We start from the raw sequence: 24,842 nt of genomic DNA on the forward strand, positions 1-24,842 counted from the left end.
ATTGGGTTATTCTTCGCTCTCTATGATGCTTTCAGCCAAACGTTCTTACTTTTCTGACCTTTTACATAATCAACCAGCTTATCCTAAACGTCTATTTCAAACTCTTTCACGACTTCTTTCCCCTTCTACACCAGATCACTCTAGTAATTCTACTTTATCTGCTTCTGACCTCGCTCTATTTTTCTCTTCAAAAGGTGGCATCTCTTCATACTGCTGTTGAGTCTTCCATTTCCCCTATTGCTACTACTGTTTCTCTTTTACTGCCAAACACTGTTAGGGAGAATTCTCTGTTTAGGCTGAATTTCCTAACCTAGTGAGTCCCCCAGCAGCTTTGCTGGATTTCTGGAGTTTGTTTTTTTCTCCTGCCAACATTGAGACTCTTTCTCCCACTCTTGGACACGATGTGTGGTGTTCCTTTGAATGTTAGTGTGTTTCATGGGCTATGGGGTCTTTTACTCCATAGGGTCTCATATGTTTTTTTCTATGTGTGTTACACCGCACCCTCTGTGCAGTAACACCGGGGCGTCATAGTGACCCCCCACCATAGACTCCATACCCTGGGACTGACTACTGTCTCCCAGGGCATGTAAAGTCACCATTGGCTTTACTAGTCCCAAATTACTAACAGAACCAGTACAAACCACCATATTGTGGACGTACTGGTAGGGGCAATTCGATTGCCCCTGGGTCTGTTGTTCGAGGGGGTACTTTCCCGTCCCCCCTCGTTGAGTTTTGGCTGGTGGCAGTGGATACTACTTTTTATATTCAACTGCGAATATATCTCTATGGGATTTTCCCATTGTTCGAGGCTAATACTTTTTTAACATAGCCTCTAACATACCGCCGGTTTATTTATTTAATATTAATTCACCGGTTGGTATTTTCTGCCAGAACTCGGTTTTAAAATGGCGTTTGTGTTCGCCTCTGTAACTCCAAACCAAAGGTCGAGTCCTTTGTTCCACTTTTGGCGGGCTTCTACACAGAAGCCCTCCAAAGTGGTGCCTCTCTGTCTGGGTACCACGGGGGGTGTAGGAGGGGGTTTAGGCACTCTGGACTGAGTTGCCTTGGCAACTCAAGTCGCACTCTTGTGTGATTGGCCCAAGCATGTTTGATTGACAGCTAGGCTGAATGAATGGGGGTTTCTTGCATAAAAGCAGGGCTTTTGGGACTGGAACTTCAGAAGTCGCCACAGGACCTGAAAATCCGACGAGGGAGAAGCTGAGCCGACCTGCTACGACGACACCACCGGTGGAGCCCTGCTGAACCGACTCACCACTCCCCGACGACAGAGGAGATCTCCTGGCTGGAGAGTCTTCTTCCCTTGACTGGTGGGCACAACCAGTTTACCTTCTTTGCTCGCATCCCAGGACGTCTTGTGGTCGAATTGCCCGTGCCAAGCACCCCGGCAACCGGATAGCCACTTACCACTGGATCGCAAATAAAAGGACCGCTCCTTTTAATTGAGAACTCCGCGGTTGGTTTCTTCCCTGGCAGTGCAACGGACTCCCGTTTTCCTCCACGAGAGCCTCTCTTCCCCCGGACGAAGCACCGACTTGCACCCGCTGCCAGGAACCACTGCCCCCGCTGGAGCGTTCTCACCATTTTTAAAGGTACCGTGTCCGCCAGGCATCCCTTTCTAAAGATTGCTACAAGGTAACAATAATCCCTTAACCTTCTGGACTGGGCTGGCCGCCTTGACCATCTAACTGGTCCCTTTCTATTGGTCCAACTCTTTCTGAACCCTTGTGAGACTTTTGGGCACTTTCAACCGTGTGACCTTGGACACATTTCGTCTGGAACCTCTTAAAGTGGGTCCGGCCTTGTTAACTTTGACTTTACGGTTTTAATCTGCCTTCTTCTCCTACTGTGTTCTTCCGAAAGTGTTGGGATCTGTTTCTATCTTTGCTCTGCCTTTCTCTCCCTTTTTAACCGATTGATTAGAGTGCCATCTTCGTTAAGCGCTCACCGCTGTCTGAAAGTAAGTGTTGCTTTACTTAAGACTTGTCTAAATAATCGTTGAAGGGAGTGTATATCTTTTAGTGACCGTGTTTTTGAACTGCTTAATATTTGTGACAGTGTGTTTAACTAGATGTGTTTTTAAATAAATAATGATATCTCTTTTACACCAAGCTCTGGTCATTGTTTGCTTTTTCTACTGTGTTCTTCTGACATATTGTGAATACTCTGTATACTGCCTAACTCTTCTTGAGAGAAGTCTGACTGCTCAGCCACAGCTACCAGGTAAATCTGGGTGGTACAGACTGCTACCAATTGGGTTTACTGCCAACCACCTGTAGTCTTAAATCTTTTGCAGTGGTCCCAGAGGGAACTGCACAGGTTTCTGCCTAACAAACACTACTATTTCTTGTTTCTCACCAATTTCTAATGAAGAGACTTCTTCCTTATTAACTCAAGCTCATCCCACTGCTTCCCCACTTGATCCCATTGCTTCTGTACTTATTCCTAAAATGTATCCCTCTCTTGCATCTTATCTAACTTCCTTTTTTAACAGTTGTCTTTCGACTTTTCTCCTCCTCTTTTAAGCATACATCTATTCATCCTATCTTGCTTCCAATTTTTGTCCCATCTCTCTTTTGCCGCATCTTTCCAAACTACTTGAAAGTTTAGTCTACTCTCAAGTTTCTACTTTGGTTTCGTTCAATTCTTTTCTTACACAGTTTCAGTCAGAATTTCAGCATTTTCACTCCATTGAAACAGCTCTTCTTTCTGTCTCCAATTCTTTACTTTCTGCATGTTGCTCTAAACACTCATCTCTTCTTATCCTTTTAGATTTGTCTGCAGCTTTTGATACTGATCGATTACCCTCTTTTACTTTCTTCCTTTGTGTTTTCTAGATCTGTTCTATCTTGGTTTAGGTCATACTTATCTCAAAGGACATTCTCAATCTCTTGAGCGGGCTCATCCTCTGATACACTGCCACTTGTTAATGGTGTTCCTCAAGGCTCTGTTGTTGGACCTTTTCTTTTTTCCCCCCTCTATACTTCTCCTTTGGCTGAAGTTATCTCATACTTCGGTCTATCTCATCATTTCTACGCAGACGACACTCAACTTTTTCTGTCTTTTTCCTTTTTCACCCCTGAATTTCGTGATAAAACTTTGGCACGCTTATTAGCTATCAATTAAACACTGCCAAAACCGAGGTACTTTTCTTTCCTGCAAATACCATTCCAACTACTCTTCCTCCGTTTATTTCCTTTACACTCCACCAGCTCGCTATTTCCTTCACGGCTCGTAACTTAGGCCTTTATCGTGACTCTGATTTATCTTTCACACATCATGTTTCTGTATCCTCACACGCTTGTTGTTATCACTTGTACAATATTTGTAAAGTTTGTCTGTTTCTAACTTCTGAGGCTACTAAACTTTTAAATTCTTCACTTATTTTTTCACTACTTTTTTACTGCTCAGTTTCTCAATTTGGTCTTCTTCTCTCTTGTCTTGCACCACTGAAATATGTCTTTAATGCTTCTATTCGACTTCTTTATCTCCTCTCTCCTCCTGACTATTGTTTACTTTCTTTCTACCCTTGGTTGGCTCTCATTTAATTCTCAACTTCAATTACATTTTTTGTGTCCTGTTTTTAAATCTCTTCACGGCCTGGCCCCAGTCTATCTTTCTTGACTGGTATTCTATATTCCTTCGCTCCCATTCTCAATTTCCTCTTGTAGTCCCTCGTGCTCCTTGTGCTCAATCACACTTTTGCTCTTTTTCTCTGTTAGCTCCGTTAGACTGCAATACTCTCGCATTTTCTCTTTTGCTCAATTTCTTCATATTCCTTATTCCAAGTCTCACTAAAGATGTATTTTCTCCAATCTCGACAAACAAGGTTGATTGCTTTTACGTTATTTCATTTTATTGTACTGTCTTAGGACTATGTACAGGGCTTTGGCTTAAGGTGCTATATAAATTGCAAATAAAACATAAAAATACAGATTTAAATGTAAAACAATCAAATATTTCTGGTGAAATAGATCATGCTATGAATTAATTTGAATTTAGCTAAAAAAAAGTTACTGATTGCATTAATAATGAAGTGGGCTGACCGGATGAAATGCGTTCCCAAAACACCAATGTATTAAAAAAGCACACCTCATAGACTTACTAAAAGTACTGCAGTCTTAGTTTTCGCAGCGAACAACAATCGATACATAAATGCTTCAAGGATTCCGATACTAGGCACAGCTTTTCTATGATGAAGCTGGGTCAGTCAGTGGCATTTCTGGGGCGGTTGATCTCCATGTTCGGCCCAGTATGTCTAGCGTCAGAGAAAAGATGATCAACAGGTTATATGCGAGAGCTCTTAAGGTGCCCGAGATGGACATGGGAAAAGAGTTTAAGTGATTTAAGAGGGATCAAAAAGAGACAACATAAGGGTGATGAGAGACTTGCACCAGTGCATATTCTGAAAATGTTTTGGGGAATTTGAGGAAAGAGTAGGAGGGGGGGAGGGGGTTATTTGAGAAACTCTTCGGTGAGAGGCCAGGTTATAGATGTGCTACAAAAGTCACTTGCCAAACTATGCTGGAAACCCAAGACTACAGAGCATATTCTTTTTGGGTGGGGATGTTTCAAAGATGGTTAATTTAGGGTTGAGTGGTGCTGGGAATGGGCAGATGGTTTCAAGGGAAAATATTTAGGACACGTGTTGGACTTAACCTTTTCCCCCATCTGCTCTGCTCAGTATGCATGTGATGTCAGAAGAAAAGGAAGTCTACTGTGAATACCCGACTTGCTACTCATTTTCAGAAGCAAAAAGGGCTGGCCCGGAGGCATATTTTGTTACAAATATTACATTCAGAGTATTTTCGTAGCATGACCCCTGCACGCCCTCTCACTTCAAAGGGCAGAGGAGAGCTACACATGGCACAATGGATCAGACATGGCGGGGAAGGGTGTTGTACAAAAGCATGCTGTGGTGTTGTGGGTACGCACAGATAGAGGGGAGGCAGAGGAATTGGGTTATCTGCACATGGCTAAAACCATACATGAAATCTGAAATTCTTTTGGCCAGGGACTGAATATATATAGGGGACCCGATTTCCTTCTGGGCGGTTAGAGACTTGCCTACAGGTCTGTAGGTGCATTACTGGAAGACAGATGTCCGGGTCTTTCCTCTGTTGCATACTTCAATTCCTGAGCTTTGCTGCATGTGGTACGTGCAAGTGTGCCGCTGCTTAGTCAGCTTTTCAAACCGGTTATTGGGTTTCTTTGTGGTGCCTGTGTCATAGATGATGACAGAGGTCTCGATTTGGATGCAGGCCTGAAGGAAGAGCCGGTGTTAATCCCTCGGGTGGCGCAATGTGGTTTTCCACTGATGGGGGCTGGGGGAAGGCTGCTCTGTGGATTATCACTAACAAGAGAAAATAGTGACATCAGGGAGTCGTGCGAGAGGAGCACACCCCCCCCAGGTTCAAGGTAAGGGCTTGATAGAACGTGTTTTAAAATGTATTTGAAGGACCCTAGGGTCAGGTGGTCCGTACCACCTTTGTCTGGTCACTGTGGCTCCAGAGGGCAGGGATGAAACCAGAAGCGGTTAATAAGGCAATGAAGATGGTGAACGGAGAGGGGAGGTCAAGTTATGGGCTGGGCTGGGATGTATTAAATATGCTATCAATGTTATGCTGGGTTTTAATAAAACAAGAAATAAAACTTCTAGCTATAATGTGTGAGCAGAATGTGCCATTTCAGCTAAAAAGCCACACAAGCACAGCACCACCCATTAGCCCTCAATGGAAGCTCATTATAAATCAGAGCCACACAGCAATGCACTAAGAGTATGCACATTAGTTATTAGTTCAAAAGCTCCCCTTTCTGCTCCTTAGAAAACGTGTGTCTTAAAGGACAGTATCATGTTAGACATAGTTCTCAAAGATGCAAAGACATTCATGGTCCTCCCTTATTTGGGGACTGTCAGTGTGGTGTGCGTGAAACCCTTCTTCTTCTTGGAACCTGTTCCATCAGGTATTAGGATGTGCAGTTGAAGCAGAGATGCGTGGGGCAAGGAGTTGACCTTTGTGGGACAGTAAGGTGTGGGAGAATGTGAGATGGTGCAGAAGGCAGACCTTTGGGGGGGGCCTGGGGGGGGGGGGCAGAGGGTAGGAACTCACTTCCCCAGGCACGATGAGTGGAGGGTAAGATGGAGCAGAGTGTCACAAAGCAAGGGCTTAGAGAAAAGGTGGCATGGCTCCAGGTGAGCTAAAGCTGGGGGGCGTGACTTATTTAAGAAAAGAAGGGATAAAGACATGATAAAAAGAGTGTACTGGTGTGACGTGTGTATGATAGGGAGGGAAAGTTAAAGGGGAGTGCTGAAGTGTGTGTAGTGTATGGTATGGAGGGAGAGAAGAAATGGGTGTGCTGTTAGAGAGTGTGTGTTTCAATACCATCTGCCCCGAAATTGTTGCCCCGAGAAATGCATTTGAAGAAAGGTGAAAAAGCAACAATTGGAATGTCAGAACGGCTCACAAAAAACTCTAGTGCATCCAAAATAATGCAGCAAGCATATTCCTGAGAGTAAACAGAAGAGACAACATCACACCAACCCTGAGAAGCCTACACTAGCTACCCATAAAAAAATAAAACAACGCATTAACTTGAAAGCCCCCTGCATTGCACACAAATCACAACACAGCCAAGGATCTGAATTCCTCCAGGCCAAAATCACCCACTACCAACCAAGAAGAACCCCAAGATCAAGCGATAACCTCTAAATCGAAATGAAACGCTCTGAAAAAAAAAAAAAAGTATTTCTCCTGTCCGATCGCCAAACTATGGAACTCAATCCCGAACAAAATAAGGAAAGAAGATCCCCTTCCCTTCAGAAAAAAATGGAAAACCTGGCTATTCAACTCACTGAGACTATCATTAAAAACGGGCACTTCCCAAAACTATCACCACGGACCCAAGAACATGATGGGACATTACGTGTCCTTGAAAACAACCACATTGTACTAACCACCCCTGCTCCTCACTCCTCTCCAGCATGCCCCACATGACCCAACGGCCAGCCCTACCACACACAAAACACACACATCTGCAAAAGAACAAGCTGCCGCAAAACAAACAACCTAGACACTGGACGTTGCACCTCCGGACACAATAACCACAGTGTGCACAATCCAAACACACTCAGAAAGCAGACACGCACAGGCGCCAGTTTCTCCAACAGAAGAGCACAACACTTATCATATCCATCGTCCCTCGCCAACCTGCCCAACCCACATTCTTACACAGCCACGGGAACGCCTGGAGACTATGCAAACAATAGCGGTGTGCAATGTAAATCAACTCAACATAACAATTCCTCACAAAAGAAACCGATTCTTCAAACACAATGTCGGGAATAAAATATGGGTTGAGCCCAAATTGTTACAAGAAATAACAAATATATTTAGAAGAGATTTATGACAGTGTCATTTGACAAAAAATGAGCTCTGCAGTGACAACCTATAGATATTCAATTATTAATGCGCTATATGCCTTGCTGCAAAACAACATGGTCCAATTTGGAGGAAATGGATTCCCTACATTAACCAAACAAGAAGTACTCGAACTTCTACAGTAGAAAAAAGCAAATAACACTAAAATGATCATTAAAACTACAGTTTACATTTTTTTCTGAACCGCAACTCATCTAAAGCATACCAAAGACATAGAAACAAATTCTCTCACAGACCTCAACAAGTTACTATACAACTTGTGTGCAGCATAATAACATCCAAAGAAAAAGAGGGGGTTCAAGAAAGGAATATGGCCTGCACACACAATATTACTTTCACTAGAGCACCTTAATATTGCCACTAAAACAATGTGGCCGAAACATGATATAGTTGTAGGGATCAAAACAAGGCTTTAAAGGAGCGGGCGCAGCAAGTAGCTCTGGCATATTAGACATCAGCCAGCAAGATGGAGCAACCCCTGGAGAACAAGGGGCTGGATCACAGTGAGCAGTAGCTCACTTCCACATGAGATGCAAACTATAACTATGTGCGCATTATATACATAGCCAATCAAGCTTTGAATATTAACAAGATGTATCGTAATGCCCCTTTGTAACCCCTAAAAAAAGTATGAATGTCACACTCGTATCTTTCTATGGTCTTAGTGGGCCGAGGGTTAAAAGGGAGGCCATAGTATCAACCCAACAAGGCTCCTGCAGGCTACAAGCAGGAGTTACACAGCTCCCAGACATTTCGAACCCTGTAACTGTAGTCGGGAGAATCAACCTCCCTTAAACAGAAATAATAATAATATGTAACGTGTACTGTAAGTGCAGTTATTACCAGACTACATTTAGTTTACTCTTTGCATGCTGGACGTTGTGGTTTCATAGTAAAATGATGCGTCTAACAAGTACCAGCAAGGATGCCAAGCGCGAGGCCAGATTGGCAGAAGGCAGCGTGCATGACACTGTGCCACTTGACAGCCATGTGTTTTTGTCTATGACATATTTGTAAAGCAACTCCTGGTCTAGGTGGAAAGAAGGTATTAAGGGATCCCAATGTTTGGAAATGTAAGCAGCCATTTCGTCTAGGCGCGCCTACACCAGTACCAATGCTAGATACATCTGTAAGGATGCTGGGACAGCCCAGTATCATCGCGTTATAGCCGTGCTCTTCCCACTGAAGCTGCAGCAGTGAGTGCAAGTGGACAATCAGGAACAGCTGGGTTACAAACAGCTTCTTCCATGATGCCCGTTTGGGTTTAAAGTGTTGGCTATTAAGTGGTGCTTCAGTGCCACCTATTAAACCAAAACTATTTGCCAAAGAGTTCAGATTGGGTGTGAGAAGGGAGATATGCCCCCCTTTGTGGCTTCGGCTTTACCCACTGCCGAGGGCCATGCTAATCCCTATGGCTAGTCCCACCCGCTAGTGTCTTCCCTGCCCAATATACACTGCCCTGGCATCTCTTTGGGCCAGCTCCGTCTTGCAATAACATCAAACTTGTATGGAACGGTCATTGTTAAATCCAAGCAGTCTTCTGAAAATAAGTAATGACTAACTTGCAACCGTAGAAATTCCTTCCCCGAGTGTGCCTTCAGCCACTTCACGTTTAAGCAATACGTGTATCCTCATATCTGTGCTTTGGATTAATGTCCTGGTAAAACATTAATTGGCAAAGTCAACAGTGTTGTCTTTTGTTACAGGCATCCGGTCTGGATATGCCAGGCACACTGCCATCATATGCCCAAGTCCTCAAACCATTTGCCTGCTGTTGCCATCTCATAGCCAGGTAGTGCCAGTATGGAAGTGTCTGGCAAATGCCTATGCTATGCAAACACAAAAGCCAAAACTGTTGGCTTTGCCAATGGGGATTCATAGCATAACTGAGATGTGATATGAAAACATACAGTATCGAATGGTGAACCTGATCATTAGTTGATACTGACTGGCTTTTGACCAATCACACGCCAGGAAAAATAACTGGGGTATGACAATCATTGCCTGTGTTTGTATAGTGCCACCCTCAAATATTAACTGTTCCCATATCTTTAAAACAGTTGTTGCGCTTAGAAGCAGCCATTATGTGATATCTTTACCCAGCAATGACCTGGAAAGCGGTAAAACGGGATCGTTAGCCCCTACCCCCTTTTTTTATGCCTGCCTTTTTCAAAACGTGAAATTTGTCAACAGTGCATTGCTAACTATTATAGGTAGTTCTATGCCTCCAATGCAGGAACAGCACTGGCTTTTCAACCCCTGGACCTGCTGTGCCACCTCCATTCCAGGGATCCGAGTTTGTCCATGCCACCTAATCACGGATTAGAATGTGGCCTTTGATCCGCGGCCCGCCCACCGCTGCTTCCGGCCGAGGTGGCCTCTCTTTTAGCAGCAACGTAACCCCCTCCCCCTGGTCAGAAGGGCAAGTAAGGGGCTTGTTTACATCACGGAAAGGCGCGGGGCCAGTTTCAAACAACATGTACCCTTCTTTTTGTCCGTGGCTCAGGAATTCGATTAGGTCATCCACCCCCACACCTAAAAATGTTTAAACATGATGTTAATTACTTGTATTTTGTCTTGTGTACACAGTACTACTCCCTAAGAATTTTCTCAGTAGAGTTACAGGCAGGCCTCCAGATAGGTGTTACTTGGCCTTTTTACACAGTCAAATCTTGGAACGAGAACACCTTTTCTCTTTCCACGAGCACAAGTACGCAGCAGCTGAGAGCAGAGGGCAGGGCAAAGGGCAAGTGACTTGACAGAAGGCCGAGGACATCTTTTAATTTTTATCTGTCTGGACGAAGTTGCAAGTCACAGAGGAGAGGTCTGAAAATGGGCATTTTTTTGCTTTCAGCTGTGTGCACTGAGTTTGCACACAGTGAGATAAGGAATGGCTTCAGTTCAACTTCTGCTGTGTTTGTTGTCTGAAGATTATCATGGAGAATGGAATTATGCATGCGTATTTATTTTCCTAGCTTTTTAGGATCTTGTCAGTATTGGGATGGAAACATAATTAAAACTGGAGAAGTATCCTTTTGTACAAATGATGCTTTTTCCACTGAATGCACGCTTGCATTGGACACACGTATCAAGTGTCTGTGCAGTGTGCATTCATTATTGTGCATTTGTACATATTAAATGTGTAGGAGAAGGTATTTTATAAATGTAATTGTTTGAAGCCAGACATCTTGGCTACACAACTGTTTTGTTGATAATGTACTCTATTTGTTTTCAAGTTAAGTCACGTTTTGGTGAGCTGTTGCATGTTTACTAGACTCTTGCGGAGGCTAATCATTTTTACTCTTGCATTTTAATTTTCACAGTCTAATTATACAAACAGTGGGCCTCATTGCGAGTTAGGTGATGCGGTAACAAAGGGACAGTAGTTCCTTGGTGGCAACAGAATCACTGTAACTGCACCACTGAATTGGCAGCAAAACAGCTGCTTTAATGCCAAACTCGTAAAGAGGCTCATTGTGTTTAATACTACCACCTCAAAACCTTAACTGGGTCACGGATGAGTACGCAATGTCTAGTTTAAACCTCCATTAAACCTTAACTTGGAGCCAATGCCGTAAATGGTACTATAAATGCGGTTCCTCCAACCTCTAAGCACTGTGAGACTTGCTACATCATTCAATAGTAAGTTCTCTAACCAATGTAAGGCTAACTCGGTTCAGCCAACATTTGACCACAAGATTATAGATTTTAGCACTGAGCATTCCATACTGTAGTATTCGTTCAAGGAAATTAGGACCTTTCATTAATCATCAAAAGACCATTCTGCTATCAAACCTCAAAACACATAATACAAGTCTTCTTGGCTTTACTTTGATATGATGTGGCATTTATAACGCACCTGTACACAAGTGTTTCTAGGCGCGACAAGGAGGGGGAAACAAGGGAGGACAACATAACAATGTTACTAGGTCTTCTGTCATTCAGATCACACAAGTGCGGGGAAGAGGGAAGGGGAAAAGTGCCAGGAGGCAAAGGGGAAGTGCCGTTAACTCAAAAGTGCGGCCAGCAGGTGGCTCATAAGTGCAGAGAGAAGGGACTGAATGGTTGCAGATACAGACCCTTAAATGCTGGGGAGCCCGGGGTCAGTTTGAGGGTAACTGGACATGCTGGAGTCTGGGCCAGAGTTCAGAGGGTGACCAGGTGACCAATGTGTGGAGCAGTCAGGTGCATCAGCAGGAGAGAGGAAGAGAGAAAGCGGAAGCGAAAAGGAAGGTCTTGAGATGCTTCCAGAACCGGAGGTGGTTCTGCTCAAGTTTGAGACACGCAGGGAGGCTGTAGCAGAGGGAGGCCCCAGCCGAGGAGATAGATCTGCCCCCAACCCTCTGCTTCGCGAAGCGTCTGACCCTCAGAGAGTTGGAGGTGGATGAACAGAGAGCTCGAGAAGGAAGAGGTTTTGGAAGAGAAAGTTGGAGGTAGAGCAGCCCCAGAAAGCCTTGTGGACAATGCAGAGGGTCTTGAAATTTATCCTTGCAGCCACGTGGAGCCAGTGAAGAGATTCCAGAGCTGGAAAGATATGATCCCTGGGCTGGAGGCCAAGGACAAGTCTTGCAGTCCTGTTCTGGATAATTTGTAAAGGTCGAAGAGTAGAGGCAGGAAGATTTAGAAAGAGGTTGTTGCAATAGTCCAGCCTAGAGAGGACTAGAGCTCTGGAGACAGTGAGCTTCTGGTGGAAAGTGAGAAAAGGAAAAATACCTCTGAGGAGGTGCCGCTGATAGTTCAACTTCTTAGAGACGTCAGAGATGTGAGGAGAGAAGGAGAGGGTGGAGACAAAGATGACACCAAGATTCTTAGCCTCACAGGAAGGAGCAGGAAGAGGGCCCAGAGTGGGGGATGGCGGAGGGGGGTAGAAAGAGAAAACAAGAAAGAGAGAGAAAGAGAGAGAGTCAGTGAGAAAGGAGGTCAACCAGGCCAGGCCTGATCAGTAATACCAAGGTTGTTCCAGAGACAATGTAGCAGGATGGCATGGCTGACCATGTCAAAAGCAGAGGATAGATCAAGGAGAATGAGGACAGAAGGGAGATTAGAGTCACAATTGGAGAGCAAGTCTTCACGGGTGTCCAGAGCATTTTCCGTGCTTCTGGCAGCTCTGAAGCCAGAATGGTGGTCATGGAGGTAACCAACAGATTCAGAACGTAGATCAAGCTGGCTGATGGCCAGCTTTTCCAAGAGTTTGCCCAGGAAAGGAGTGATGGAGATCGGCAGATAGCTATCTGGAGAGGACGGATCGGCAGAGGGCTTCTTTAGAAGGGGTTGCACAAGAGAGTGCTTAAGGGGGAGGGGAAGGAGTGGCAGGTCAGGTTTATGATTGGCCAGGTTTGTTTAGGTCTTAAAATATATACAAAAGAGATCAAATGTGAAGAACTTTGTAGAGGAATAATGAAATGTGTATGGAGTAACTTTTTCTCCTGCATAATATTAACATCCCATTTTGCAACATACTTTAGGAAATTAACCAGCTTTAGAGTGGCTGGTAGTTGGTACATAAATAATGTTGTTCTTAGGTTGAATTCCCTCTGAATTACGATTTGCTACTACATGGACCGTTTCCGATTCCAGAAGCAGAGTTAGCCTAAGTATTTCAAATAGTACCTTTATAGCACTGATACTGACTATCTGTGAATCGCTTGCACTGCAAAGGCAATTAACTGTTCCTGTTTGTGTAGGGGGTTCTCCTACTGCTGTGTGTTTATGCTGTACCCTTTCTATGCAAGAGGAGCTTTAATCACTGTGGCACATGCTGGACATGTTCTTTCTTAGGAGAAATTGGACTGCCAAGGCCTTTGTTGCTACTATTCCACGCATTGCTAAGGCCCTTCATTTACCTGTTCATTATGGGGCTGCTTGCATTGCTCCATCTCATGTAACTCCTATTATATGAAAGTGGAATTTGTACTGCTGTGACCTATAACTTATCTGTTCTATGTGTGGCAATTGCGTACTGTTGAGACCAGCAACATTCCTATTCTGTGTGAAGAAAGCTTTATCTACTGATCTATATTAAGCGGGGGAGTGTTCAGTCCTGCAGACTATGCTATACCGGTTCATTATGTTTTGAGAATCCACAGCGGAAACCTATTCCTTATGTGCTCTGCGTGTGGCAATCTCCTGTCTTTGCTTTGCCTTGCCCCGATTCACACTTATCTCTTCTACAAGACAAAAGCTTACATTGCGGGTGCTCTTGGTCGGCTTTCCTGTTCGTGTGGGCGAAACCTGCAGTTCTTCTCCAGCTGGCCTGTTCTGTGTGAGCGAAGCATTAACAAGCACATGCTACTGCTGTAGCTACTCCTTGAATGCAAGGGAAGCTTAGAGTGTCAGTACTCATCTCTTCCATTTGCGAGGGTGCTGTCCTACTGCACCCAATGCTTCATCTGTTAAAATTGTGAGAGAAACCTGCTTTTCTGTCATGATGTGGAACGCTGCTGCATGATGAGTTCCATAATTTCCTTAGGATAAAAGCGCTACATAAAGTGACAAGTTATTATTATTAGTTATTATACAATTTAAAAAATGTGGCCTTGTCTGCTGGATGTCGCATGCTTTGGACTCTCTTGTGAAGGAGAAAACTTATTTTGACTCCCATGAAATATAATTTGCTCTCAAAGTTTAAAAATAGGGTGCAAAATACTCCTCAAAATCTAATCTTGAGCCCTGGTCACAGGGTGCATCCATGAGCAAGGTACCGTTGGGGACCACAGGGGTATTGTGCAGACACAAGCAACGTGCACTCTGGGGTGCAAGACCTCAGAGAGGCTACAGGGCATAAGGGGAACGTTAAATAACGTCTAAGTAGTCTTACACCTCGGGAACAACAAAAAGCATATGGGGTCATGAGACAGGGGTACCAGACAAGAGTAAGAGATCACAAGACTGGGTACCAGTAATGGCAAGAGATCACAAGACTTGTTCACGGTCTGTTTTCAGCCTCTTCTACCTGGGAGGAGCCCAGTCTCTGGAGGACATAAAGCAGAGCGGTGATCGAGTGGTCTGTGATGGCTTCCCAGCATAGTTTAAGTGTAGTTTGCCATGTTTGATTCGTACTCCTGAAAGTGGTAATTTAAAAACTCCTGGGCTGTATTCAGATCACCACGGCTGCATTAATCATGGGGAGAAACGGGAGTGCCGAGCGCTCATTTGTGTGTTATCTCCACCTGGTGTACTTTCCGGTTTGCTCTTGACCCTCCGGTCTGACTCTGTGGTTCTTCTTGAAACCTATTTTGTTAAGCGGTCTTGCTTAGTAAGGCTGCCAATTTAAATCGTCCCATTACGGGATGTATGCGCTACGCAGTAAGGTGGCTTTTAAAAAATTGTATTTGGCTAATTCAAACCTTTACAAAAGGAAATTCACCATCATCACAAAATACATTAAAAAAACAGATAGCTCTACATTTAGCACAACATATTAAAAAAAAAAGAGATACATTCACATCAAATAAAAGAAATACCACCAATAATAGAAAATTGATAAACCAGCCAGAGCCAGCCCTTCCCGAATATCGAAGTTTTTTCGAGACAGTGTTTCCATATCAGATCTTCATCATAGAGATATGGGTTCATTGCTAATGGTTTCAGGAACTTAGCTCTTAGGCCCTGTAGTGAGGGGCATTCGAGAACCAAATGCCTTAAGGTTTCCAACTTTGTCATACAGAACCTGCAGGAAGCTAAATCCACCGGAATAAAGGATCTCCTGAGTTGTATTTCCCCAGTAGGGAGCAGGTTCCACCTCGCCCTCAGGAGCATACCTCTATAATGGCGGTAAGGGAATTGTAACAAGATCTTAGTCAAAATTCCTCTTCGTCTGTGCTCATGATTCAAACGACTCATCGACGAGTAGGAATGGAATACATCAGTATTCTGCGACCAGTCATAATCAAATAGGGCTCACTTTGTCCTCACAGGGTTAAGGATCAGGGTTTCCACAGACATCCCAATCTCATTTAAAATGAGCTCTGACCGAACTCTGAAGGCCTTTAGTACAGAGGAGTTGTCCAAGTTTCGGCTCATTAGTTGATGAAGTGAGTCAGGGATGGTGTAATGATTTTTGAATAGAGGACAAGCGGAGCCCATTGAACCAGAGCCCACAGCGACACCGCTCCCAGCTCAAAACGAATAGCTGAGATCGGTATTGCGTTAGGCACGCCCAGTATTCACCTCCATATTTTCCCCTCAATTCTGTTCAAGACTTTACATAAGTTATCCAATCTTAATTCAAGGCCATAGATCAATTTAGGCACTATTTTTCCTTCATAGAACATCATTGAGGGTTTGAGGGAGAATCTACCAAACTTACGATCGATTCGGATAACCTGGGCTTCTAAGAGTTTTGCCTTGTGTAGTAAGTAGTAAGATCTCATTTGCTGTTTTAAGGTCTTTACAAGCGGAAAAATGAAAGCCCAGGTACCGTACTCAGTCCGCCAATTTCAGCGGCATGGCTCCAACAGTACATGCAGGTCCTTTAATTGTCCCTTTCGTTTTTTTGAAGGCAAGAATCTAAGTTTTATTGGGTTAATAATTAGCCTGTTGTCATTGGCAAATGTCTCAAAATTATTTAAGGATCTTTGCAACCCAACTTTAGAACAATCAAAAATCAATACATCAGCATATATTAAGCATACAATTTTTTCGGTACCAATCTTTGGGGCAACCAATCCCTCTTTAGCCAGCGATAATGTCACATTAGAGAAATACTGGGTAAATAACCATGGGGCCAAGACACAACTTTGTCTCACCCCCTGATAGGATCGTATTCTCCTAGATATGTCCCCTTTTTGATTTAGTCGGACCTATATGCCACAGTTTTCGTACACCCCGCTGATAAGTCTTAACAGTCCATCAGGCAGGCCCCACTTAGTTAATTTGGCCCACAATCTGCCGCGGTCGATAGAATCAAAAGGGCGGTTAAATCAATCGAGGCCATATACGGACAGCCCTTAGGTTGCAGCCATACCTCCTCTTGTATACACTGAAGTGCCAAAGCCATTAATATTTGTGGAATGTCCCTTCCTGAAACCGATCTGGAATTGATTCAGCGGGTGGTAAATAGATGCCCACTCGTCCAAGTGTGAGAGCAGGAATGCCGAAAAGATTTTACAGTTGGCATTGATAAAGGAGATTGGTCTATAGTTGCTGGGATCTGTCCTGCCCCCACACTTTAAATGGGTATCACATGTGCCGTATTCCAGGAGATTGGAGTGTTCCCAGTAGAGATAATATCTCTAAATTGCAGGTACAGCAAATTTGTCTACAAATTACGATCTCCCTTAAAGGTGTACTTTGTGAGGCCATTAAGGCCGGGTGCACGAGAGGACTTACATTTGGATATTAGGCCATAGATAGTAAACAGATCCAATTGGGGATCCCATGTAGCATTTCCCTTCATTGGGATTACCATCGCGCAATTGATCATAGGGAGCCCGAATCTATATTCATAGTATTTCACCCACTCTTGTTCTGAAATTGATTTGAGCTGAGTTACAGCATAATTAGGGTCTTGCCAGTTAATAAGATACCAAAACTCGCTGACATCAGCTTTAATCAAGATGCCAAGCATCAATTCTGCATCTTGCTGTAGGGTGATATATTTACGAGATTTGCAGAGATTCCTATAGGACTGTCTTACCTTTCTAATTAATTCATTACAGGTAGCCTGTTTAGAGTTATTGGACTGTATCTTACGGATTTCCCTTCTCATAGATCTTTTTGCTTTAGCTGATTCAATGCTAAAGCCATGAGTATGTCTGGATAGTTGTTTACATCTACTCCCCTGACCTGCCCTTATGCCAGTCACTATTCCCCTAACAAGTTTTTGAAACTCATTAGTATTAAAACATCTAATCTTCCACTCGTAAGAGGGCAGGTCAAGTGCATGCCCTACCCTTAAATTCAGCAGAGGTATATTCTGGTTTGTCCATTTAACAGCATTCCCAGCCACATTAGCAGTTACTCGCGGTTGGGACAAATATTCCCTGGTGCTTAGCAACAAATCAATTGAAGCTGTCAAAATAGAATGGTCACTCCAATCAGTTTTCATCACCTCAAAAGACTGGCAGTGTTCATAAGAAAAGAATCTACAGAGATTTAGTCGATCAAAGAGGAGCTTAACCAATCTAATGGAATTGGACGCTCTTCCCACTAGTGGTTGGAGACCACGACCCTCGAGCCCTACCTTCCACTTGCTGCCCAGGGATCTCTTTGCTGAGTCACCACCAGTTAGGTCTTCCAAGTTCCATAAAGGACCCTGGGGGTCACAGTCAGCATTGAGATCACTGAGCACCATAACACTCCCATTCAAATTTCTCTCACTCCAGGTATCTATGGTGTCACCTATAGAACTTAGGAAGTCATCCAAAGATGCAATCCCCTTATGCCAATATATATTGATGATCAAGAGCTTAACCCTATCATCACAGGAGCAAAGTTCAATTGCCAGTGCCCCAAATGGAAGATTTTCAACTTTATCCCCACTTAAGCCTGATGTGTTGTCAATTGCAGTCAGCAATCCCCCTGAGGGTCTGCCGCCAATACTTTGCCTAGTTGGACAAATACCGTAAAGCCATCTAGAATAGGGGCAGAGGTAAGCCATGTCTCCTGGAGACAAACACAGTAAGCCAGTCTCAAATTATACACAAATTCCTGATTAGTAAAAAGATGCACATTACCTCGGGTGTTCTAAGATTTTACTGTTAATAAAATCTCCTCCCGGGCAGCTGTCGAACCAGTACTCTTATCACGGTGCCAATTTTTGCCACAGGGAGGAGATTATAGTTGCCCAATCTACATCTTTCATTTCCCCCATATCCACATTTTTTGATAACCCCGATTTTCCAGGTATACATAAATTATATTTTATGGCATGGTGAGCAGTTTCCCTCTTCTCCTCCTCCACCCGCTGGACTTCCATACAAATCACAGATAAGGCCTCCTTCTGGTTAAGCATTGGTGGTTCAGTGGTAAGGTGGTATTTGATCCTAACAAATTCCCAGATGCTCACTTGGGGGTGGCCTTGGCCAATGCTCTGGACATTCCAATAATACCCAGAAGCGAGACAATTACTGCTAATAATTCCACCCGGGTTAGTCTCCAAAGTAAGGGTCCCTTCACAGTCAGGACAGCGATTGCGATACAACCTGATTCTTGCCAAGCAGGTGGAAAGTTTGTATCACACTCAGCTATGCTGGCTTTTGAAACCAGCACCCCTGCCAGCATACCACCCATGTGTGACTTGAACACCAGCATGATTAATTCTGTGACAATGTCTGGGATGGGCGTGGAAAATGGACACGAGAGAGGAATGGGCCGCAGTGTCACATCAGTATGTCCCTTCATCTCATCTTTCTCACTCTCCCTCTCTGTATGCATCTTATTCTTTAGGGTTGGATGGGCCTTCTGCTTTTGCCGACAAAACCATAAACAATGACTAAGCCCAGACTTTTTTCTTCAACAACTACAAAGACACCTATGGATGCCGGAACTGCACCGATTCTTTGTGCTTTGAACTTTACTTTAACAAACTTGGTTAAGTCCTTTGAACTTTTGCATGAGGATTACGCCAATTCCAATGTTAACATGATGACGATTCTAAATAAGTTATCTTTTTTGGAAGGTTTTATATTGGGATTGGCAAAATCCACTTCCTTCCCACAGAGCAAGGATTTGTCACATTCTGTTATGAGTGTTGGAAATCCTGTTGATAACAGTGTGGAGTCCCTGCTGGTGTGTGATCAGAGTTTGAGGGAAGCTGATGGGTTAGTTGTTGACGATAAGGCAAGCGATTTCCCTCAGCAACAACACGAGACGGTAAATCAGGGTAAATGTGAAAGGCCAGTGATGTCAACAATCCCCCTCAAGCCCTGGTCATTGGTGAGGGGTCTACAATTAGGCAGGTTACCCAAACAAGTCACTACTAAAAACAAAAATCATCCAAACGACAATATTAAGCTAATCCAGCAGGTTGCTATGACTAAGAAATAAAAAAAATATGAAAAGTCTCACCAAAGTTAAAAACAAGGGTTCAAGAAAATGTTTGTGCCGATTACATGGGCTCATAGGAGTGGAAGCTAGTACAAATGAAACCAGTTGTATTCTGATGACAGACGTACTGTGGGTAATTTGGAGATGGGAAGAGGGGTGACAAACCCTGGGCAACACACAGCTGCTGAGATAAAATCCTAAAAGGAATTGTTATCCATACCAAATAAAGAGGGCAAAAAAGGGTGTAAACCGTTATCAGGTAAACGGGCTATTACCCACCATTTGAAACCCGCTAATAGTTGTAAAGAGTTTTCAAATTTGTTATTGGATTTGAGTATCTTAACTGTATATCCTGATGACCTTGGTGACATGGGTGAAGGGGTTTCTTTTAATGACCTCGGTCAAGACATGCACTGTCCCGGTATGCCCGTGAATGAAATGAGAATTCCCGAGTCACGTGATGTGGTAAGCATTGACTGTAGTCAGCCTAGGAATAATGGAATATTGCCTCCCTTGAAGACAGTGTTTGTGGGCCGTTCACAGGGTGATGTAGACAGTAGGTTTAGTGCTAATGAATTTGGGTTAGCCAAATATTGCACAACTGTCCCTATAACCAAACGGGCAGGAGGGGGGAACGTGGGGTTGTTCATAATTTTGGAGGAGAGGCGCCACATTATCACAGAACGGTTAGCCGCCAGTCCCTCCAACCAAGGCGCCCAAGTAACAGATGTTGCAATCTTGCCCTCACCATGGACACATATTGAGACCTTTGTGACTTTGGAAGAGAGACGCAGCAACATGGGTATCCCCAGGCGGGATGACTTGAAAAAGCAATATTCTGATAGACCAATTTCCAAAGGGCAAGGTCACCATAAATGGTATGGTAGGTTCCACAAGGACTCCAACTTAGTAGTTATCCACATTGATTCCTCCAAAATTACACTGTACATGGAACTTTTTTTTAGGACTATGTGTGGTTCCCCCCCTCAACAGGCAGTATGTGCTGACTCTAACGAAATACCACGGCTGAGATTTTTGAGGACCTCAGACATAATGCAGGTTGAATGTCAACACTGATAGGGTTGATTTAATTCAACTTTATGTTTGCTCTCGAATAGTGGCTTTTGAAGAAGCCAATTATTTGCATTAATATGGTTTTGATGTCTTTGAACAGTTGCCCTCCCCATCTCCTAAGGAGGGTCTTCTAAGGTTCCAACTTTCAATGGTATTGAGTCAGACAAAACTGGTGGTTTGACACCTCTAAAAATCTGTGTTTCAAATCATTACGTAGATAGTCGCTGGATCACTTTTAGGGGTCACGGACAAGAGACTAGAACGCAACCAGATGACTGGGAGCATATCACATGAACCCTACATACACAATGCCCCGTGGGTTTCGGGGACAACTGAAAGAGTGGTATAAAATTGATATGTTGGAATTCTGGGGGTCATGCTCACTATAGGTTCTCATTCTTTGACATTTTTTGTGGGGATGCTTATGACATTGTGTGCTTACATGAGACGTGGTTAGAGGTTATACCTGTAATTGATGGTTTTACTACATGTGTCGTCAAAGCTTGGCGAGGTTCTAAAAATCATCCCTACGGTGCTCTTTTATGCGCGGTTCAAAATAATCTAGGATACCATGCCACCAAGGTTGAGTTGAATAATCCTGACATTTTTGTTGTTAAATTAGGAGGTTACTTCTGCTATAGCCGAAGTTAGTTCCATCTTTATTCTGATTAATGTATATGTCAATCTCAAGAACTGTTCAATCTCACATTTTTTGACTCAATTATCTGATGTATTTGCTTACTGGCTGAAGAGTGCAACCCTTTCTTTTTTACTAATGGGTGATTTCAATAGTGAATGCCTGGAGGAATCATGGTATGCTCTAGAACCACGCTCAACCAAGAAATCAGCTTTGCGTGTGCGAGGTGTGCTTATTCTGGCAGAGCTCGATCTTTGGGATATGCGCTACCTAAATGGTGGCATAGTGGGGGACCAGCCACCGCAATTCACTTGGAAAAGTGCAAAAGCAAAATCGACTATAGATCATGTGTTTGTTTCAAGTGGCCTTCTACCGAACTGCTTAAGTCTGATGGCTTAATAAACATGAGCTTCAAATCCAGCATGGAAGTTTGGTCGCTATTCCTATGTAATTTTTTTCAAATATAATCCACTGCCACTCTATTCTGTTCTCATGGAAGGTTGCGCATATAGTTGTTATATTTTAAAAAGGGGATAGAATGAATCCCATCAACTATCGACCAATTTCCTTGTCAGTAGCAACATTTTCTCAGTGCTTGTTTTAAGAGACCTGGAAGCCTGGGCAAATAGGGCTTGGCTAGTCGATATGGCTCAATCGGGGTTCAGAAAAGGTGTGGGTACATCTTTGAATTGTCTGGTCTTGAAGTTTCTATCTGGGATAGCCTGGGCTTGCAACAGAGTGGTATTTTTTAGTTCTTTTGGATCTGTCGCAAGCCTTTGACTGTGTCAACAGAGACAAGCTCTGAAGCAAACTGAGGGATGCTGGTTGCCCAGGTAATTTGCTTAACATCTTGATTGTCAGGCATTCAAATACCAGAATACGAATCATATTGGACCGAATGTTAACTTCACAGAGTGGCTAGTGACGGATCGTGGATTCAGACAAGACTACATTTTGGCGCCTTTTCTGTTTAACTTTCACATCCACGATTTCTGTAAATGCCTCATTCTAACACCCCAAAAACTGGTCAGTTCCATCTACAGTTTATGGCATATGCAGATGATATAATATGTGATCAAACGGTTATTGGTCTGCAGTGGGGTATTGATGCTTTGACACAATTTCTGGCTGATTTGGATCTGACAGTTTATGCAGCAAAAACTAAAAGGATGATCTTGAAACCAAATAGACAAGCTCGTAATAGAAGTTACAGTTTTGGATTCTTGTTAAATGGAGTAAAGATCGAAACAGTTATGAAATTCAAGTATCTGTGTGCGCTATTTCGAGAACTTAAAACAGAGACGACACACTAAGAGCAGATGCCTATGATCACTTGTATGTCCGCCCAGTTAAGAGCGTTGGATAATCGTTTTGGGAGATTTTCAATTAAACCCATGATCCCGTTGTATATGCAAAATAGTGTTCCTAGATAGAGTTCATAGAATTCTCTATGTAGCCCAATCATTAGATGATAGTGCTGCGTGGGACAAAATCAAGGCTTCTCTGTGGAGGAAGATCTTGTCATTAACTCGGGGAACTTCGATTTGTGCCATTCGACATGAGTTGGGTCTCTAGTCTTTAGCAGCCTGTGTTGTGTGCCAAACCATGCAGCTATATGCCAAGACTCGGTTGCCTCCTTTTAACTCGCTATTTCAGGTAAATATGCGAGCGGTTGATTCAAGAAGCTGCAGGGTTTTAAACAAATGGGACAAGGCCGGTAGGAACTATCTTCTGAGAAACGATATTACTGTAGAAGACTTAATGTATGCACCTAATAAAACAAAGTGTAGACTATTTAGGGCTGACTGGGTTGAAAACCGTAGAAGACTGCTAGGGCTCAAAGTGTCTGGGCATTTCCTGTATGACATCAGAGCCTTAGGTTGCTCGCCTTGCCCGGGTATTTTTCAGAGCCGCCAGAGCGCCAGGGGACCACTTCGGTGGTGATAGTGCGTGGTACAAATGTCCTTTAACATTAACAGTAGACACGCGTCGCTCCATTTTAGGAAACAGTTTTTAAGATCACGTTTTAATCTGTAGCTAACAAATGAAGTAATTGGTGCTATAATGGGTAAACCCCACTCCAAGAGAGGTTGTAGATTATGCGGGGGAGATGCGGAAACTGTGTGAGACATCTCGTAATTGACTGTCCCTGTTTTATAGCTCTCCAAATTCAGGCGTTTACGAACTTTGTGAAATAGGGGGTGTGTGTCAAACATCAGAATATTTTTGGCACTATATTTTAAGCTCAGAAAGAACACGTTTGAGTATTGCAGTGATGAATTGTTTACTAATTGCTTTCAAGAAATTTGGAATACCTGGCAAAGGTTAACATTTTAAGTGCATTGATGATTTTCTCTCATGTTGTGATGTGTTTGTTTTATTTTTTAAATGTGTTACTTGCTATTATATATTACTTTTGTTGTTTTTTTAAATTGTTTTATGAAATTGTTTTGCAAAAGGTTTAACTTGTTTAAGCCATATTGCAATAAAATAAAAAATGTTACCAGGCTCCTTCTTTGGGGAGATTGAGGGGTTGGGGGGGATGCTGTGTAGAGGGAGGGAACTAATGAAAATATACTAGAGCAGTGCAATCGTGTACTAGCCCAATGTGTTGCCAAGGAAATGTTTCACAAAGTCGTCTCATATTACCATGTACTGAATACTTTGTGACACATTATTCACTTCATCCCATTCAAAAGAGGGCCACTGGGAAACCTCCAGATTGCCCTACAGGCCAGTCCACTACTGGAAAAAAGGGCTAAGTCAGTGTGTGCTGTCGTTGCTATGCCAGTCCGACCACCAGAACCGACCGCACCACGGCCAACTGCAAAGCACCACCGCCAGCCCCGCATGCCCCGCTTGAACCTGCAGTCCCTCTTCAATCACCGAGCCCTGCAGAGGTGCAATCCCCTATTACCCTCCCCTTTTCGAAATATGTTAATGAGATATGCATGTTATGGAAATGATATCTATAAATAAAGTCATCTTTATCACGCTCTTCCTAAACTGGGCTTCCAGATGCACCCCGCGCTCGTGACCATGCCACTCTATTCAGCCTCATGTTTACTAACTTGCAAAGAGGAGCGCCCTGACCTCACGGGTGTGTGTGTGTGTGTGTGTGTGTGTGCCTGTGCTCCTGTCGTCAGCGTGCTTCTTGTCAGCCCTTCATGTTCTGCCGATCCCTTTCTTACCTACAAACCCCAGTGGATTTCTCCTCTCGCCCTAGGATCCAGTCCTGAGTCTCTCTTCACCGTCCGGAACCCAAACGTTGGCTGTCTGCTCCTTACTCCCCCACAGTGCCTCAGCTGCTGCCTGCCTGCAGCAGCAGGCACGGTGTTGCTTCTCCTCAACTCCGCCCCTCTACTGCAGCGGCCCAATGGGATCACCGGACTAACTGTTGGTGCAACTTCTCTGAGCACGTATGACATGTAGGGAGGCTGGGAGTGAGACAAAGAGAAGCTGACGGGGGAGGGGTGAAGCATGGCAGAAAAGAGACTCGGAAACGTACGCAACGTGTCCCCACTCCCCAGAAAAGAAAACAGCAAATATAGCTCTCAACCATTTATGTCGCAAAGGCGGGTGAAAACACCCGATTTTATTTTTGGCGGGTGAGAGGCCAATTGAAACAAGTGGTCGTGCAGGCGGCTTGGCGGGTGAGCCAGCTGTTTACAAGGCGGGTGACACCC

The 24,842-nt window shown here is 43.8% G+C and overlaps 1 protein-coding gene across 2 annotated transcripts in view; it reads right to left on the reverse strand.

The window, feature by feature from the left end:
* LOC138566960 (atypical kinase COQ8A, mitochondrial-like) overlaps positions 1 to 24,500 on the reverse strand; it is a 349,117-nt gene extending 324,617 nt beyond the window's left edge. The window contains exon 1 of one of the 2 annotated variants that reach the window (XM_069644743.1): positions 24,348 to 24,500. The gene's annotated coding sequence lies outside the window, so the exon portion shown is untranslated. The remainder of the gene's footprint in view (positions 1 to 24,347) is intronic. The other variant, XM_069644744.1, reaches the window with a different exon arrangement.
* Between the last annotated feature and the right edge of the window lie 342 nt (positions 24,501 to 24,842).

The sequence above is a fragment of the Ambystoma mexicanum genome, chromosome 2p, assembly GCF_040938575.1.
Source record: "Ambystoma mexicanum isolate Mex_15411 chromosome 2p, UKY_AmexF1_1, whole genome shotgun sequence".
In the NCBI taxonomy this organism is placed as follows: Eukaryota; Metazoa; Chordata; class Amphibia; order Caudata; family Ambystomatidae; genus Ambystoma; species Ambystoma mexicanum.